Source organism: Nycticebus coucang, chromosome 20, assembly GCF_027406575.1.
Source record: "Nycticebus coucang isolate mNycCou1 chromosome 20, mNycCou1.pri, whole genome shotgun sequence".
Classification (NCBI taxonomy): Eukaryota; Metazoa; Chordata; class Mammalia; order Primates; family Lorisidae; genus Nycticebus; species Nycticebus coucang.
The window spans coordinates 44088371-44104817 of record NC_069799.1 but is presented as its reverse complement, the minus strand read 5'-3'; the positions used below and the strand labels follow the sequence as shown (position 1 = coordinate 44104817).

Sequence of the window (16447 nt, the reverse complement as noted above, 5' to 3'; positions counted from 1 at the left end):
CATGGCAAGCTTGCTGGATCACACTGCATTTCTTGGTTTTGAAAGCTCAGAGAGAAAATTGGACCAGGTCAGTTCATCGTGGATGCCAAGGCCCTGTTATGTGTCACTTGCCAGCCTGAGAATTGATGGTCCTGTGATCAGCTGTCAACCCAAATGGCTCCAAATAGGTATTTTGGAGGCAGAGGCTGTGGGTAAGCAGTTCCTGTTAGAGAGGGCAGTGTGGTAAAGCCATGAGATTGCCCCACCTTAGTGTGATAGTTAAGTCTCCTCTACAATTGAGGCACCAAACTCCAAACTCTGAGGCCTATAGCCTCAGTGGGTAGTGTGAGTAAGTTCTAGTCAAGAGAATGCACTGTGTGAGAAGGACGTTGGGGAATAGGAAGACACAGCCTTGTATGAAGGGGCCAACCAAACTAGCTCTGGGTGACTGGTAGATTTGCAGAAAAGAGGGTAGATGTTTCCATTTTTCAAAAGAAGCCAGAAATCTATTTTATGTAAAATCTCCCAAACTTTTTAAACACAGGACAATCCAAGCACTCTCGTGCCTCCTCCTCCACCCTTCTATCGGCCAGATGGCCCTCAGTCTCCAGCCTCCTGAATACACAGCAAGAAGAACAACATCCTTTAGAGGGAAGACCATTCCAAGTCCCAGCTGTTCTGATCATTCAAAATTCCTTCATGTATTTGAATCTAAATCTGTCTCCTCACAGTCTCTGTCCTTTATGACATGAGAGGGGAAAAAAATCAAAAGCTTCAACCTGATAGTGAAATGAGTAGTTGAAGACAAAGCACCTACTTCTTCTCAATCCATTTCCTGTGGATTGAGAAGGAATCCCCTGTGTGATCCATTCCCTTCACCAGCCTGATTGTCCTGCTCTGAGCACTCCCTGGTCCTGGTTGGTTCACGGTGGTAGTTGCGTCTGCTTTCATCCGTTGGAGATGCTATTACAAAATACTAAGGATAATTTATAAACAGCAGAAATTTATTTCTTACAGTTCTGGAGGCTGGCAAGTCCAAGAGCAATGCACCAGCAGATTTGATGTCTGGTGAGGGTTCTGTCTGCTTCATAGAGGGCTCCTAACATGGCAGAAGGGACAAAGCAATTCCCTTCAACCTCTCTTATGGGGGGACTAATCCCATTAATGAGGGTGGAGCCCTCCTGACTTAATCACTTCCCAAAAGTCCCACCTCTTAATACCAGGACAGTGGAGATTAGGTTTCAACACAGATTCTGGAAAGATAACATCCGGATCACCATGGGATCTGAGGTCAGATTACCAGGAAAGAGTTATTACAGGACTTTCTCACATGAGACATTGTACTTCTATTACTATAATTGAAAATTTTTTTTACGTGGCAAGTTCATGCCATTGAGTCATAATGCATTTAAAGCAAACTAAAGTGGCTAAGCAAGGTGGCTCACACCTATTGTAATTCTAGCACTCTAGGAGGCCAAGGTGGGTGAATTGGTTGAGCTCAGGAGTTGGACACCAGCCTGACCAAGAGCAAGACTCCATCTCTACTAAAAATAAAAAAATTACCCAGGCATAGTGGTGCACACTTGCAATTCCAGCTATTTGGGAGGTTGAGGCAAGAGGTTTACTCAAGCCCGAGAGTTTGAGGTTGCTGTGAGCTATAATGACGCCATGGCACTTTACCCAGGGTGACAGAGTCAGACTCTGCCTCAAAAAATTAATTAAGCAAATAAAGTGCTTTGTTTGTTTGCTTGCTTGCTTTTCATATGAGCACTTACTAAACTTGACTTTTATCACCCTGCCCTGTAAAGCTGAGTTCTTTGGACCTGAGCAAATAAATGCTTCCTATTAAATCTCATTTTGTTAGATTTCACTCAGCCAGTCAACATCTTCTTTATATCCTTCTGGTCTTGTTGCTGTTAACCCACACATTAACTTGTCTATATATAATCATTACTCAAGTATTTATACTCTATCTTCCGAAAAGCATGCCAACCAGCATATCAATCTATCTGTTTTATAAATTTGTTTCTCTTTCTTTCTTTGGCATATTTTGCCATAATATATTGTCAAAATTTCACTTTTACTCTCAGATGACGTTTGATAATTCTTCCCTTTTATTTATCTGGCCATGAAATTCTATCTTCTTTCCTTCAAAGGTTTGAAATCTATGCTTCTAAAATCCAAAGCATATAAGAAAAAGGCTGTGCTCTGTACTCCCCTCATCGGGTGTTGCAAAGTCCAAGACAACAAGAACATTTTCTCCGCAGGTTCTCATCATTTTTGCATCTCTGGTCAACAGTTCTCTGTTGAACAGAATTCTGTTCCCAGCAACAGTTTCCATCATTGCTCCTTCTGGCTTCTGAGAATTAAAACAGTCAGCATGATCTGTTTCCAGCAATGATGGCGCAGATGATATCAGATTAATCCCCCACTGAGAACAACTATAAAAGCTGGATAAAACACAAAGGCCAACTGTTGGAAGGCATTGGACAACAACCAAGGCATCCAGGGCCCCCGAAAGGGCCAAGATCCCAAAGACACAGGAAATGCATTGAAATGTGCCTGATATTCAGTGTATGTTTTCCTCTCGAGATATGGCTGACTTATAAGTTGTGTGTGTACAGACCTAATGTCACAGTTTGTATTCCTCAAGACAGAATGAATGAGCACAATATTTATGAGTGCCTTTAGATTCACCCTTGGCAGAAGTGGGGGGGAAGAAAACAGAATCTGTTGCAGGCTCAGCCTCTGCCAAGCCCCCCACCAAGAGTTTAGAGCTAGAGCAACACTTTGGAGTTGTCCCAAGTTACTGCCCAGAAGCAGGTGCATGCAGGTTTTATAACCCCAAGTCGAAAAAGAGCTTGGTGCAGGCTGCCCTGCAAGGAGATGAACCTTGGGGGCAGCGGTTTTCTTCAACAGAGGCAAATCCCAAAGAGGGCTGGAAACTGACAACACCAGCAGTCAGGGGAATAAGTTTTTCATTCCTGATAGGAGATCTAGGCAATGCATCATGCTATCTATCACACCTGGAGACTGAGAAACTGTATAAGTCAGAGTTCTCCAGGGGAACAGAAGATATATTCAGTGGAACCTCCATACTTGATCACCTCCTACATGGGCCACCTCCTTAATTAAGTTGACCTAATTTTCATAGACCAGTTGTGCACCACATGTGCGTATCAGTACAGTAAGCCTACTTCTCTATATTAACAACCTCTGTATGTTGACCCATTTGTTATAGTCATTGGGCAGTCAACTTACAGAGGTTCTATGTATATATCCTATGTAAATCAGTAGATTGAGTAAAAGAAGATAGCCCTCACAAATGTGGGCAGCTGTCATCCAGTTAGCTAATTAGGTACATATCTATATCTATATATACACAGACATACTTTGCACACACACATGGGATGTCTGGAAAGTATCCAGTCATGTCTATCTTTATTTTTCATAGCACATGACTGGATACTTTCTGGACAGCCCTCATATATATGGAAAAAATTGATTTATTACAAGAATTGGCCCAGGAGATTATGGAGGCTAAGAATTCCACCATCTGCCATTTGCTAACTGGAGACCCAGACAAGCCAGTGGTGTAATTCAATCTGAATCTGAAGGTCTGAGAACTGGAGGTGTTGGGGAGTGGGAGACATTGGGATAAGTCCCGGTCTAGGTCCAAGCCTGAGAGCCAGGAGCACCAGTGTCTGAGGTCAGGAGAAGATGTCCCAGCACAAACAGAAAGAGTTAACCTACCTTTCCTCTGCCTTTTGTTCAATTCCAGCCCTCAACAGAGTGGATGACATCTGCCCACATTGGTAAGAACCATCTTCTTTACTTGGTCTACTGATTTAAATGCCATTCTCTTCTGGGAAAACTCTCAGTGACACACCCAGAAATTATGTTTTACCAGGTCTCTAGGAATCCCTTAGCCCAGACATAAAAATTGACCATGACAGAAACTAAATAGAAATCAGCCATGTTATAAAGCTCATCATTAATTTCAGTAGACTTAGAGTACAGAAGAGACAAAAATTGGAGTTTAGGATGTGCCAAGAAGGAAAGACACTGACAAAAAGCCAAGCTTTTAGTTGAGACTTGGAAAAGCCACCCCGGGAGTAAGAACAAAATTTAAAATAAGTAACCAACCTTTGATAAAATTAAGGTGATCAGCATACACTCTACCAGCTTGACAGAAGAAAATTAAATCCTCTCCAATGGAAGAAAACATCATCTAAACACTCTAGGATATTTCATGTATAATGTCCCGCATTCAATCTTAAAATGACCAGACACTCTCAGGGGGACAGCAATAAAGTGGAGAAAGGTAAGGAGTAGAAAGAGAGAAAACAGAAAATAAAAATAGACCAAGAGAAACAGAAAATAAAAATAGACCAAGGTGATCAAGATATTAGAGTTAACAGAATGGAATTTTAAACTACTATGATCAATAGTTCAAGAAAATAACTGTTGCAGTAAGCCCAGGAGTTGGAGGTTGCTGTGAGCTGTGTGATACCACGGCACTCTACCCAGGGTGATAAAGTGAGACTCTGTCTCTATAAAAAAACAAACAAACAACAACAATAACAAAACTGAAAAGATGGAGAATTCCACCAGAGAACCAAAATCTGTAAGAATCAAATGGAACTCCTTGAGTTCGAAAAATACAATAACAGAAATTAAGAATTCAATAGATTAAACACAGCAGAGGGGAGGTATAGTGACTTGAAGAGAAACATCCAGCACAAAAGGGGGAGGGAGAATGCTTTTTTTAAAAAAAAGTTTAACTGGATCAGCACCTGTAGCTCAAGCAGCTAGGGCTCCAAATACATACACTGGAGCTGGCAGGTTCGAATCCAGCCAGAGGCCTGCCAAACAACAATGACAACTACAACCAAAAAATAGCCAGGTGTTGTGGCTGATGCCTGTAGTTCCAACTACTTGGGAGGCTGAGGCAAGAGAATCACTTAAGCCCAAGAGTTCAAGGTTGCTGTGAGCTGTGTTGCCCAGCACTCCATCCAGGGCGATAGCTTGAGACCTTGTCTCAAAAAAAAAAAAAGCTTAACAGACATTTGGGAACCAGTAAAAATGTCTAAAATCCATGAAATTGGAGACCTAGATGGACAGATAAGAAAAAATACAGAAGAAGTATTATTTCAAGAAAGAGATACTGAGATTTTTTTTTTTTTCTTTTTGGAAACTGACAGATTTAAGAAGGTTAGGTTACCCCACATCCAAGGATGACTGCAGAGTTGTGTGTGGAGCTTTTCATCACCTAACAATCTCAGGCAGGACACTTTCAAGACAGCTGCTTGGGGAAGCATTTAGGTCCACACCTCACCCCCGTGAAGTGAGTGTATCATCACCAGAAGAGGAACTGAGGCTGAAGGTTAATTCCTAGTCTGACATCCCCGGACTCACCTGACATCTGACCTGGTACAAAGAGAGAAAGTGAACTGTGCTGGGCTTGAACCCAGAACTGTTGGACTCTAAAGTTTCTGCTACTAACCTCTTTGCTAGCTTCCTTCCCGGGGCTACATATTTACTACATTCTCTGCTAATACCTTGTTTAGATGAGCCCCACCGAGAATTCTGATGAGAGCAGAGAGGTTCCAGGCACACAGCTCTAGGAAGTATTTTTGGATGGCTGGGTGCCCCAGAAACCTCTGCCCTGGGAGGAGGTTCCAGAGGAGAGGTAAGAGACACATACATTCAATTTGTTGGATGTTTTTGGTTTTTCTATTTTTTATTTCAAATTAATATGAGGATACAAATATTTAAGTTACAGTGTTCTCACTTCAAAGGTAAAGTTCAAGTTATGAAAGAGACCTTCGCCAGAGGGGTGCACTGAACACCCTTGCATTGTGCATATTAGCCGAGATCCCACCAAATGCCCTCCCTCCTCCCCCATCACTCTGCCCCCTCCCTTCTCCCTCTTCTCCCTTGCTAGACTATTTTTGTGTTTTATCATTCCTATAAGCAATTTTTGGTTTTTCTTGACAGCTGGTTTTGTGCTTAAGAAGAAGCAAGCCTTTCTACCTTCCTGTCCTTCCTGTATAACTTCCCCACCTCTAAAGCACTCAGTGTTCTGCTATGGTCTGGTTCACACAACAAGGGGTTAAATAGGCTTTTGTGGGTTAATCCTCCCAAAGGTAATAGGCCCACTTTTACCTTTGGGGATCTTCAGAATTGTCCTCTGCAGGCTGCAGGCCACAGGGCATTGTCTTCCTTGGTTTCTAATCAGATATTGGGGAGGGGAGGATCTGGTTGTGCCTGGGATTCCCAAGGCAGAAATTTGCTTTGCTTTTGGGTGTATTGTAGAGACTACAGCCAGCCATCCTGGCCCTTTCTCGGTGCCTGCCCAGGAGCTTGGCTGCTTCTGTCTGCTTGCAGCAGCCAAGCCTCCTGTTCTAGTTTCCAGCTCCAGAAACATTTACAAGGCCCAGTCAGATGCCAGGCCCCACGCCATATGCTGAGGAGTCAGAGTAAGAGGCAAAGACTGAGATAGGAAGGCTCTACCCAGTGGGCATCAGGCCAGGGTGACCAGGTAAGGGGCCTGGGAGGAAAGGGAGCCGACACCAGGTGAGGGAAACCCGGAGGCTCAGCACTCAGGATCCTGTGGGTCAGTATTCCCAGTGATCAGAGCCCTGTTTCTCCTCTACCTCGTGTTTCTATCCACACACTGAGAAGCAATGCAGTCCAGCAGGTCAGCACATGAGCTGGGGGAGGGGACAGTAGAGCTGGGCCAATTGATTCTTTTTTCTTAACCAAGAATTTGAATTTTGGATCTCACATTTATCAGCTTGGGCCAGCTTTGTCTAAGTCTCATTTTCTCTATCTGTAAAATACAATGTGACACATGTATTCCTAAACAGGGGTAGGGTATAACACCCCCAAACTTCGTCAATGATACACAAAATAAGACAGGCACCTAAGAAAAGTGGTAGTGCTGTGTCTTAGTTGATTCGAGCTGCTATAACAAAATACCATAGACTGGGTGACTTCAAAAACAGTTCTGGAGGCTGAGAAGTCCAAGATCAAGGTGTCAGCCAGTTTGATTCCCGGTTTACAGATGGCTGTCTTCTTGCTGTGTCTTCACAGGACAGAGAGCAGAGAGAGGAAGTGAGCTCTCTCGTGCCTCTTCTTATACGGGTGCTGATCCTAGCATGAAAGTTCAACCTCATGACCTAATCACACACACACACACCCCAAAACCCCATCTCTGAATCACATTCGGGATTAGGTTTCAACATATGAATTTACAAACTTTTGGTTAGTATCACACTGTTTGACATATATTCAATGATTAAATATATAACTTCTTACAGATAAGTATAGGGCTTCACCTTGAGCAAGACCTTAAGTTTGCTTGTGGCACTGGGCATTGCATGCATTGTAATTTGTGAGTTATTGTGTTGTTGTAGAAAGAGGATTATCTGAAACGGGATAAAAAGAGATAACACCAGATGCAGATGGGCATGGCTCCAGCACATGGCAAATGAGGTAGCTGTTATGTGTTTGAGGGGAGTGCATCTATGCATTTTGTATATTGCTATGCAGCTTGGTTTAGCTGGCACAATCTTTTGCATTCACCTAGTTTGTGTTTGTGTGGACAAAATTATACATCATCAAATGCAACCTTTGCATTATGCTCAAATTGTGCCCTAACATGTCAATTATGTTAAAAAATGTTCATTTTTAAAGTGAGTATTGCAGCAGAATTTGCTGTACTAACTGCCTTGTGGAATGTTATTAGGACTAAATAAAATAATTCATGCTAAGTGTTGAACTTAGGACCTGATAAGTGGTAGATTGTATTGCTTGTATAATGAATATACATCAAATTATTATATTTCAAACAAATGAAAAAAATGAATGCATGTGTGCAAGAATGCCTAACTGTGGAGTATGGCATGGTGGTGAAGGAAGTGTATGAGTGGGGGAGGAGAGTGATGATTTTATCTTGCTGAAGTGAAACTTCCTTGAGCAGTAAATGACTTCAGAGCCCAACAGCAGAAATTTGGGCAGGGCTCAGCTGGGTGATTCTTCTGTTCCTTATGATATTAAACAGAAGCCATTGATGGTATTCAGATAGTAGGTGTGCTGGTCTAAGGGTCCAAAATGACTTCATTCACAGATAGGTTGCCTTGGTAAGATGACCAGAGAGCCAAGCCTATCTGAGACTGCCAATTGGAATACCTACATATAACCTCTCCATGATAGTGCTGGTTCCAAGAGCCAGGAAGTAGATGTTGCAAGACTTCTTCTTACCTAACCTTGGTAGTTCCAGAATAATCATTTTGCTGCATCCTATCATTCAAGCAAGTTATTAAGTTCATCCAAGATTCAGGAGCAGAAGTGTTAGATTCTTGGTGGGAGTAACAAAGACTCTGGGGCCATCTTTGATTGACCAGGCTTCTCTTGAAATCTCAGCTCCATCATCACTTCTGGAAAACTGGAGTGGAGCTTTCCACTACAGATGACCCTCCTGGGTTCTCCTGCTCTATACTGTGCATATTTCAGCTATGATATGTAGGACTCCATTGTACACATTGGTTTATCTAATGTTGCCCACAGGCTGTAAGCTCCAACATGATAGAGACTAGGCTTCATTCATTTGGCTTTGAATTTGTAGCAACTTTGAACAGTCTCTAGCACATGAAAAGCCCTTAACAACATCTTGAGTAAATGGATGAATCAATAAACTAACAGACAAATAAGAAAGGGTCACCTCTATCTCTTCTGGAAGGAACCATGACCATTCTCCTAGTTTTCCCTGTACAGAAATACAGTGCCTGACACTTAGTCAAAACTTAGTATTTGTTGAAAACCCAAACAAGCTCACATACTCAGACCCCACTGTCTGGCCAGGGCTGAGAGACCCGGGGCTGTGGCCCAAGAAGAATGAGGAGAATATTTTCAGCTATAGCCTAAATCTGGGGCAGGTTGACAGCTGAAATTAAGACCTGAGCATTAAGACTTCTGGTTATAGTGGATAGGACCAGGAATTAGAGTAGGTAACCACTGTGACTCCCAAGAGAAGGGACAAATGAAAATTGGACTGAATCATGGGAATTTGCAAAAAGGAAATAGAAGGCTGCTCTCCTATTGCTGCCACTTCTCAGTGGGGAGCATTTTCATGTGTGCACACATCAGGTGGGCAGGGGTGGATCATTGCTGATACTCATTGAACTTCTCCCAAGACCTGCCTACTATACCAAGCAGAAAGAAAAACCAGTTTTGGGTTCAGTTGAGAGCTTTGGAAAGAGGAGAACGTACCACAGAAAACACGCATATACTAATGGGGGTGCTGTTAGTTACCATTAGCAGTGAGCCAGGTGTTGATGGTGTGACTATTTTAAGTCTAATTTAATTTAGCACTTGGATTAAAGTGCTATTAATAAGGTATGATACCAACTGTGGCTTTGGTGTTGGAGCAGCTGGAAGCTGACTTCGCCTGTGGAGGCCGTGATCTGCACAGGTCCTGGTTCAGGCTCTGTAGCAGGGGGCTCCAGTCCTGCCTCAGACAATTAGACCAAGTGGGTAGAAGCCATAAGCCCAGAGATGACAGCTCTCCCGGAGCTCATCAAATCAAGTTTTAGTTCCTGTCTGCGCTGAGGCCTCTGTGTGGTTAGAATGTGCAGGGCAAGAAATGTATTAGAGACCCCCGGGCTTTGTCCTGCCTGGCCTAATCCTTGAGGAATGACAAGATGACATGGTTTGTTCCAGCTGGGAAACCCCCTTTTTCATAAAGGCCTTTGGTATCTTCCACTGGACACAAAGAAACTGCTTTCACCTGCCTCCCTGAATTGGCACAGAGGCCGAGGTGAACTCTGTCACAGGCCCCAGTGCATCTGGGCTTCCCAGGCAGCCCCAGGTTGGCTGTGAGGACTTTTTTCCAGAACAAATTGAAGGGATGCACCCTGTCCTGGTTGTAGCAAAACCACAGGCCTGGCTGGAGGAGGGGTGAGGCCTGAAGACTCCCACCTACTGTGACCTACTCTGCAGGTACCTGGGGGCAAGCAGCCTGGCTTCAGCAGCCTCAGCAGAAAACAATTTCTTCAAACAGAACCAAATGACAAACAAGTCAGGCTGAAGCATGTGAACCAGACAGCTCTGCTGGAGGCATCGGCGTGCGAAAGCTGCGCTCCAGAGGGCCTGGCTGAGACTGATGCCAGGTGGTGACAAGGAGTCCTCTCCAAGCTCCCCTTAATGCAGGAGCAAACCAAGGAGTTAGTGGAGGGAGCTCGGCCTCACCCCCATTCTGCAGATCAAGACCTCAGACACTGATCTGATGGGCACAGGCATCTCAACGGGAATTCAGCACCACACATTTGGGGGCTGAAAATGAAGCCAGCACAAGAAGCATCTGGAAAACGCTGAGCTGGGCCTGCTACCTGGCAGGCAACACATCACTTCCTGAACCTCCCTGGCCCAGCGCCCACCCTCCCAGCCTGGGCACAGGGGCAGTGACACATTCTAAATTAGACCTGTCCCTTTTCTGTTTGTGAGATGTCAGACTGCTCACAGGGGACCCAGGCTGGCGTTCTGTCTGGGGCACGGTGACGAGGCTTGCCAGACTCCCAGGCCCAGGTGGCCACATATTGACAACTTGGGTCTGGGCCTTGGATAGACAACTTTAGAGTTGTCCTGGAGGGAGGGAGGTACAGGGAAAAGAGAACATTCAGTGCAGAGAGATTCTGCCTGAAGCTTTGCTCTTGCCCAGGAAAAAGGCCCGTCACCAAGTCTGTTTTTCCATTGTTATCTGTAGTTCATTGCCTGGTGAAGACCAAAGTGGAGACGCATCTTTTGAAGGGTGTTTTGTCATCACAGAGTGGTAAACGCATCCATCTTTCTGAGCATACACATAGGATCCCATGTCTCTGTGCATCCTGGGTCCAACCTGGCTCCTCAGTGGTCATAGTTCTTGCACGCTGAGGGTCAAGGACACACCTTATCTGCTGGAAATGTCAGCCTGGTCTCCTCGGCCTCCCTCCCGTCCCCATTCCTCCAGAAGTGAAAGCCTTGGAGGAAAGGCTGGGTTCCTCAGAGCCTGTTGACTGTCTTGGAAATGTGTCCTGACTGGCGACAGGCACGATGCCCATTTTGCTATTAATACTTACCTAGTTTCCAATGGCTGCTTCCACAGGGGAAAGCCGCCCTCTGCATTCTTGCAGGAGGAAACAGGGGAAGGTGGGGACAGCTGGGGACACAGGCACACAAACCTGCTATTTCCTCTCCTCAGAGGTGGGAGGCCAGGAACTCTCACCCTCCCAGCCAGCATTTACCTCCAGGGGGAAATGTCACTTCCATTTGTTTTAATCCTTTTTCCTCTGATTGTGTGTGACAGCATTTTCTATCACATGATGCACAGAGCTGACTTGGGGAGGTTTACAGAGCCCAGTGGCTTCCTCTTCCCCTCAGTGGGAAAGGCTGTCCCTGGAGCTCCCTGTGTTGTTCCTATAAAATTGTCAGGACGTTTACTGAACTCTAATCCTGGATGGCTGCAGGTGCTACACCCCTTACCCCTATCTCTCTTCTTCAAAGAAAGCCTCTTTCCTTTGCTTTCATCTTTGGCATCCACACTGCAGTGAGGCTATAACTGGGAACATGAGCCTGAGACAAATCAATGAAAACTGATTAATTCAGAGTGAGAGAGTGGGATGTATGTGTGTAAGTGAGAGAGACAGACAAACCGAGAGACAGAGAGTGTTCACCTGCATCCTGTAATCATGCCCTGCTTCATTAGACTAAACATCACTCCCGGTGGCGGGGGGCGGGGGACCTACAGCCTTAAGGCCACATGTGGCCTTCTGGGTCCTTGGAGGCTGCAGGTTCCCTACACCTGCAAGAGTAGAATAATAAATTAATGCTAACATTTTATTATAACAGTATTGTAATAACAAATACAACATAGGCCATTGGAAAAGGGGCCAAGCTCGGTGGCTCATACCTATAATCCTAGCACCTCCTCCACGAGGCCAAGGTGGGAAGATCTCTTGCTCAGGAGTTCAAGACCGACCTGAGCAAAAGTGACACCTCATCTCTACAAAAAATAGAAAAATTATCTGGGCATGGTGGCAGGCACCTGTAGCCCTAGCTACTCAACGGATTGAGGCAGGAGGACTGTCTGAACCCAGGAGTTTGAGATTGCAGTGAGCTATGATGATGCTACTGCACTCTAGCCCAGGTGACAGAATGAGACTCTGTTTTTTTTGTTTGTTTGTTTGTTTGTTTTTGAGATAGAGTCTCACTTTGTTGCCCAGGCTAGAGTGCCATGGCATCAGCCTAGCTCACAGCAACTTCAGTCCTCCTAGGTTCAAGCAAGCCTTCTTAGTAGCTGAGATTACAGGTATCTGCCACAACACCTCTCTAATTTTTCTATTTTTAGGAGAGATGGGGTCTCGCTCTTGCTCTTGCGCAGGCTGGGCTCAAACTCCTGAGCAACCCTCCTGCCTCAGCCTCCCAGAGTACTGGGATTACAGGCGTGAGCCACTGAGACCCTGTCTTAAAAAAAAAAAAAAAAAGTCCCCAGGCCAAGAATTGCTAAAGCATATAATGCATACAGAGCATCTTACATACATGAACTTGCATGACGTTAGTAACACAACCATAGTCCTACAAGGTTAGTACCATTACCCATTACCCCGCTTTACACTGAGGAAGTGACTGGAAGGTGTGAGAGAAGATGGCAGAGGGAGCCTTCCAAGTTTCTAAGAAACCATAACTGTTCAGGATCTTTTGGGGAAATTCAGCAGAACAGGGTTGGGACATCCGGGCTGACTTGGTGACTTGCTGTATGCTTAACTAAAGGCCTCATTTTTTTTTTTTTTTTCAAGTAACTGACATTGTCTGAAGCCCTCGGAGCGTCAGAGTGAAAGGACTTCCACCCCGTGGATGACCAGAGAAAGGGAGGGGAGAGAGTAAGTGACAACTAAGAGACACTTATTAAAGGCCCTGCTCCGAAGCAAATGCCATAGGGGAAAAAGAGTTCTGCGGTCAGTGAAGACTAGGAAACGCTAATTAAATAGACTGGAAATTCCTTTCACAGGACTTGTCAGAGCTTTTAAGAGTCACATGCCCATGCACCATGACTCTTCCAAGGACAAAACCCAACATGAAGCCTTCCCTCCATTTCTGAGACCCCTGTGAGGAGACACTCGTGGGACTAATATACAATAGTCCTTCCTTAGCCACAGTTTTGCTTCCCACGGTTTCAGTTACCCATGGTCAACTGTGGTCTGAAAATATTACATGGAAAATTCCAGAAATAAACTTAAGTTTTAAGGTGTGTGCTGCCCTGAGTCAGGTGATGAAATCTCAGATGGCCCTACCCCATCCTTCCCAGAACATACATCCTCTCCTTGTCTGGGGTCTCCACACCGTTTACCTGCCCACTAGTCACTTAGGAGTCTTCTGGGTTATCCATCGACCGTCCAGATATCACAGCGCTTGTGATCGAGTCACCCTTACTTTAGAGTTAATGACCCCCAAGTACAAGAGTAGTGATACTGGCAATACAGACATGCCAAAAGTTGTGAAGTGCCTCCTTTAAGTGAAAAGATGAAAGTTCTTGATGTAAGAAATTAAAAAAACTGTGTGGTGAGATTGCTAAGACCTGCAGCAAGAAGGAGTCTTCTACCTGTGAAATTGAGATGAGGGAAAAAGCAATTTTCACTAGTTTTGCTGTCTCACTTCAGATTGCAAAAGTTGCAGCCACAGGGTGTGACAAATGCTTAAGATGGAAAAGGCATTAAATTTGTGGGTAGAAGATATGAACAGAGATGTGTTCTGGTTAACAGCAGTCAAGTTCAGGTACAATCCATGGTTTCAGGCATTCACTGGGTATCTTGGAATGTATCACCGCAGAGAAGGGAGAGGATTACTGTACTTTGGGAAATACTTGGTATCTGACCTAACCAATATTTACACTTTTACCGTCAATATTGGCCTGAACTTGAGGAATCTCTCTGGTTGTCTGAAAAGACCTGAATGTCTGAGATATATTAAAAAGTATTTGGATGGATCACTTGGGAGACATACAGAAGGATTTGGTTTGACCATTGGGGGACAGAGAACAGCTGGGCCCTAGCACCCACTGTGTCTGCTAACCTCTCCTCCCCACGCCCTAACCTTGGGGCCAGTGAACCTAGAGGGGAGGTGTCAAATATCAGTGACACCACAGAAGGAAAACATCAAGCTCCCCATTTTGTCTGCACAGTGCCCTCTTCCTCACCAGCAAATGAATGACAAACCTATTGATTTCCTTAAACTAGGAGCTCCTGTGTAAGTTTCCTTGTTTATGTGTGTAAACATGAAGCTGTGTGAACTTGACTAGTTGTACTTCACTACCCAGGAGCAGCACTATAGAAGGCATTAGTGGCCATGAACTTCAAGAGGCTCAACTACTTCACTAGGAGGTTTACTTATGCGGTCAGGCAGTACAAGAGGGTGAGGCAAAAGGACCCCATTGGAAGCTACGTAACTTCTGGGAGGCAGGAAGAAACTGGGGGTTAAGGGTGGTTCTTACTGCCAAGAGCTTCAAAACACAATTACATACACAACAACTGTACTTTACAACCCTCCCTAGTAACCAGTCATTACCCACCCTACAGAAACTTCCATTAGAATGCTTCTGCACACAACCTTGTCTTACTGACTCTCCCAGGTACACAATTCTCCCCTGCTGACTGAAGTAAACGATCTCCTTGTTCTCTCACCCACCTCCTGGACACAGAAGAGATGTGCTAGATCAATATTCCTAAAGCATTATTTTCACCATGTTCACTTCTCTCTGAAACTTTGAATGCTACTTTGAATGTGGCTTCAAACTATCCATTCTGCTTCATTCCCACTGTCCTGCTGCATGGGACCCTGATCCAGCCAAAATTGCTCTCCCCCCCTCACCTCAAATTGCACATTCATTGAAAACTCTTGGTATGTCCCCACTTTGTCAGCTTTCTTTATGTCAATTTCCAGCCTCAAATGTCCTTTTAGACTAATGTCAGCAGGAACAGTGAAGTAAGAACCTCTGAAAATCATCTCTTCCCTAAAAACAATGTGAACACTGACAAAAATTATCAGACCCATTTTTTTCAGAACTCAGAAAATTTACCGCTTTCCAGTTGGGCGCTGAGTGGTTTTTCAGATCATGTCTGGTGGCTCTGTGGATTATAACAGAGAACATGGCGGCCCAGAGGGAATGGACCCCGATGGTGTCATCGACAGCAACTGGAATGAGATTGCTGATAACTTTGATGATATGAATTTAAAGGAGTCTCTTCTTCAGGGCATCTATGCTTACGGTTTTGAGAAGCCTTCCACTATTCAGCAGAGAGCTATTATTCCTTGTATTAAAGATCCAAAAGGTAATTCTGGCACTTGGAGACTACATGGGAGCAACTTGTCATGCTTGCGTTGGTGGAACGAATGTTCGAAATGAAATGCAAAAACTTCAGGCTGAAGCACCACATATTGTAGTTGGTACACCAGGGAGAGTGTTTGATATGTTAAACAGAAGATACCTCTCTCCAAAATGGATCAAAATGTTTGTTGTGGATGAAGCAGATGAAATGTTGAGCCGAGGGTTAAAGGATCAAATCTATGAGATTTTCCAAAAATTAAATACAAGTATTCATGTTGTGTTGCTTTCTGCCACAATGCCAATGATGTGTTGGAAGTGACCAAAAAATTCATGAGAGATCCAATTCGAATTCTGGTGAAAAAGGAAAAACTGACCCTGGAAGGAATCAAACAGTTCTATATTAATGTTGAAAGAGAGGAATGGAAGTTGGATACACTTTGTGACTTGTATGAGACACTGACCATTACACAGGCTGTTATTTTTCTCAATACAAGGTGCAAGGTGGACTGGCTCACTGAGAAAATGCATGCCAGGGACTTCACAGTGTCTGCTCTGCATGATGACGTGGACCAGAAGGAAAGAAATGTCATCATGAGGGAGTTCCAGTCAGGGTCAAGCCGTGTTCTGATCACTACTGACTTGTTGGCTTGTGGGATTGATGTGCAACAAGTGTCTTTGGTTATAAACTATGACCTACCTACCAATTGTGAAAACTATATTCACAGAATTGGCAGAGGGGGTCAATTTGGGAGGAAAGGTGTGGCTTTGTTACTGAAGAAGACAAGAGGATTCTTCATGACATTGAGACTTTCTACACTATTACAGTGGAGGAAATGCCCATGAATGTGGCTGACCTTATTTAATTCCTGGGATGAGATAGTTTTGAATGCAGTGCTTGCTGTTCCTGAATAGGCGATCACAATGTGCATTGTGCTTCTTTGGAAATATTTGAATCTTGTCTCAATGCTCATAATGGATCAGAAATACAGATTTTGATAGCAAAGTGACATTAGTCGTGAGCTCTTATGAGGAAAGTCATTGGCCTTATCTTCCTTAGAGTTAGACTGTTGGGGTGGGTATAAAAGATGGGGTCTGTAAAATCTTTCT

At 44.3% G+C, this 16447-nt stretch overlaps 1 pseudogene; it reads left to right on the top strand.

The window, feature by feature from the left end:
- The first annotated feature begins 15127 nt into the window (after positions 1–15127).
- LOC128572785 (eukaryotic initiation factor 4A-II-like) lies at positions 15128–16237 on the top strand (annotated as a pseudogene).
- Positions 16238–16447: the final 210 nt, after the last annotated feature.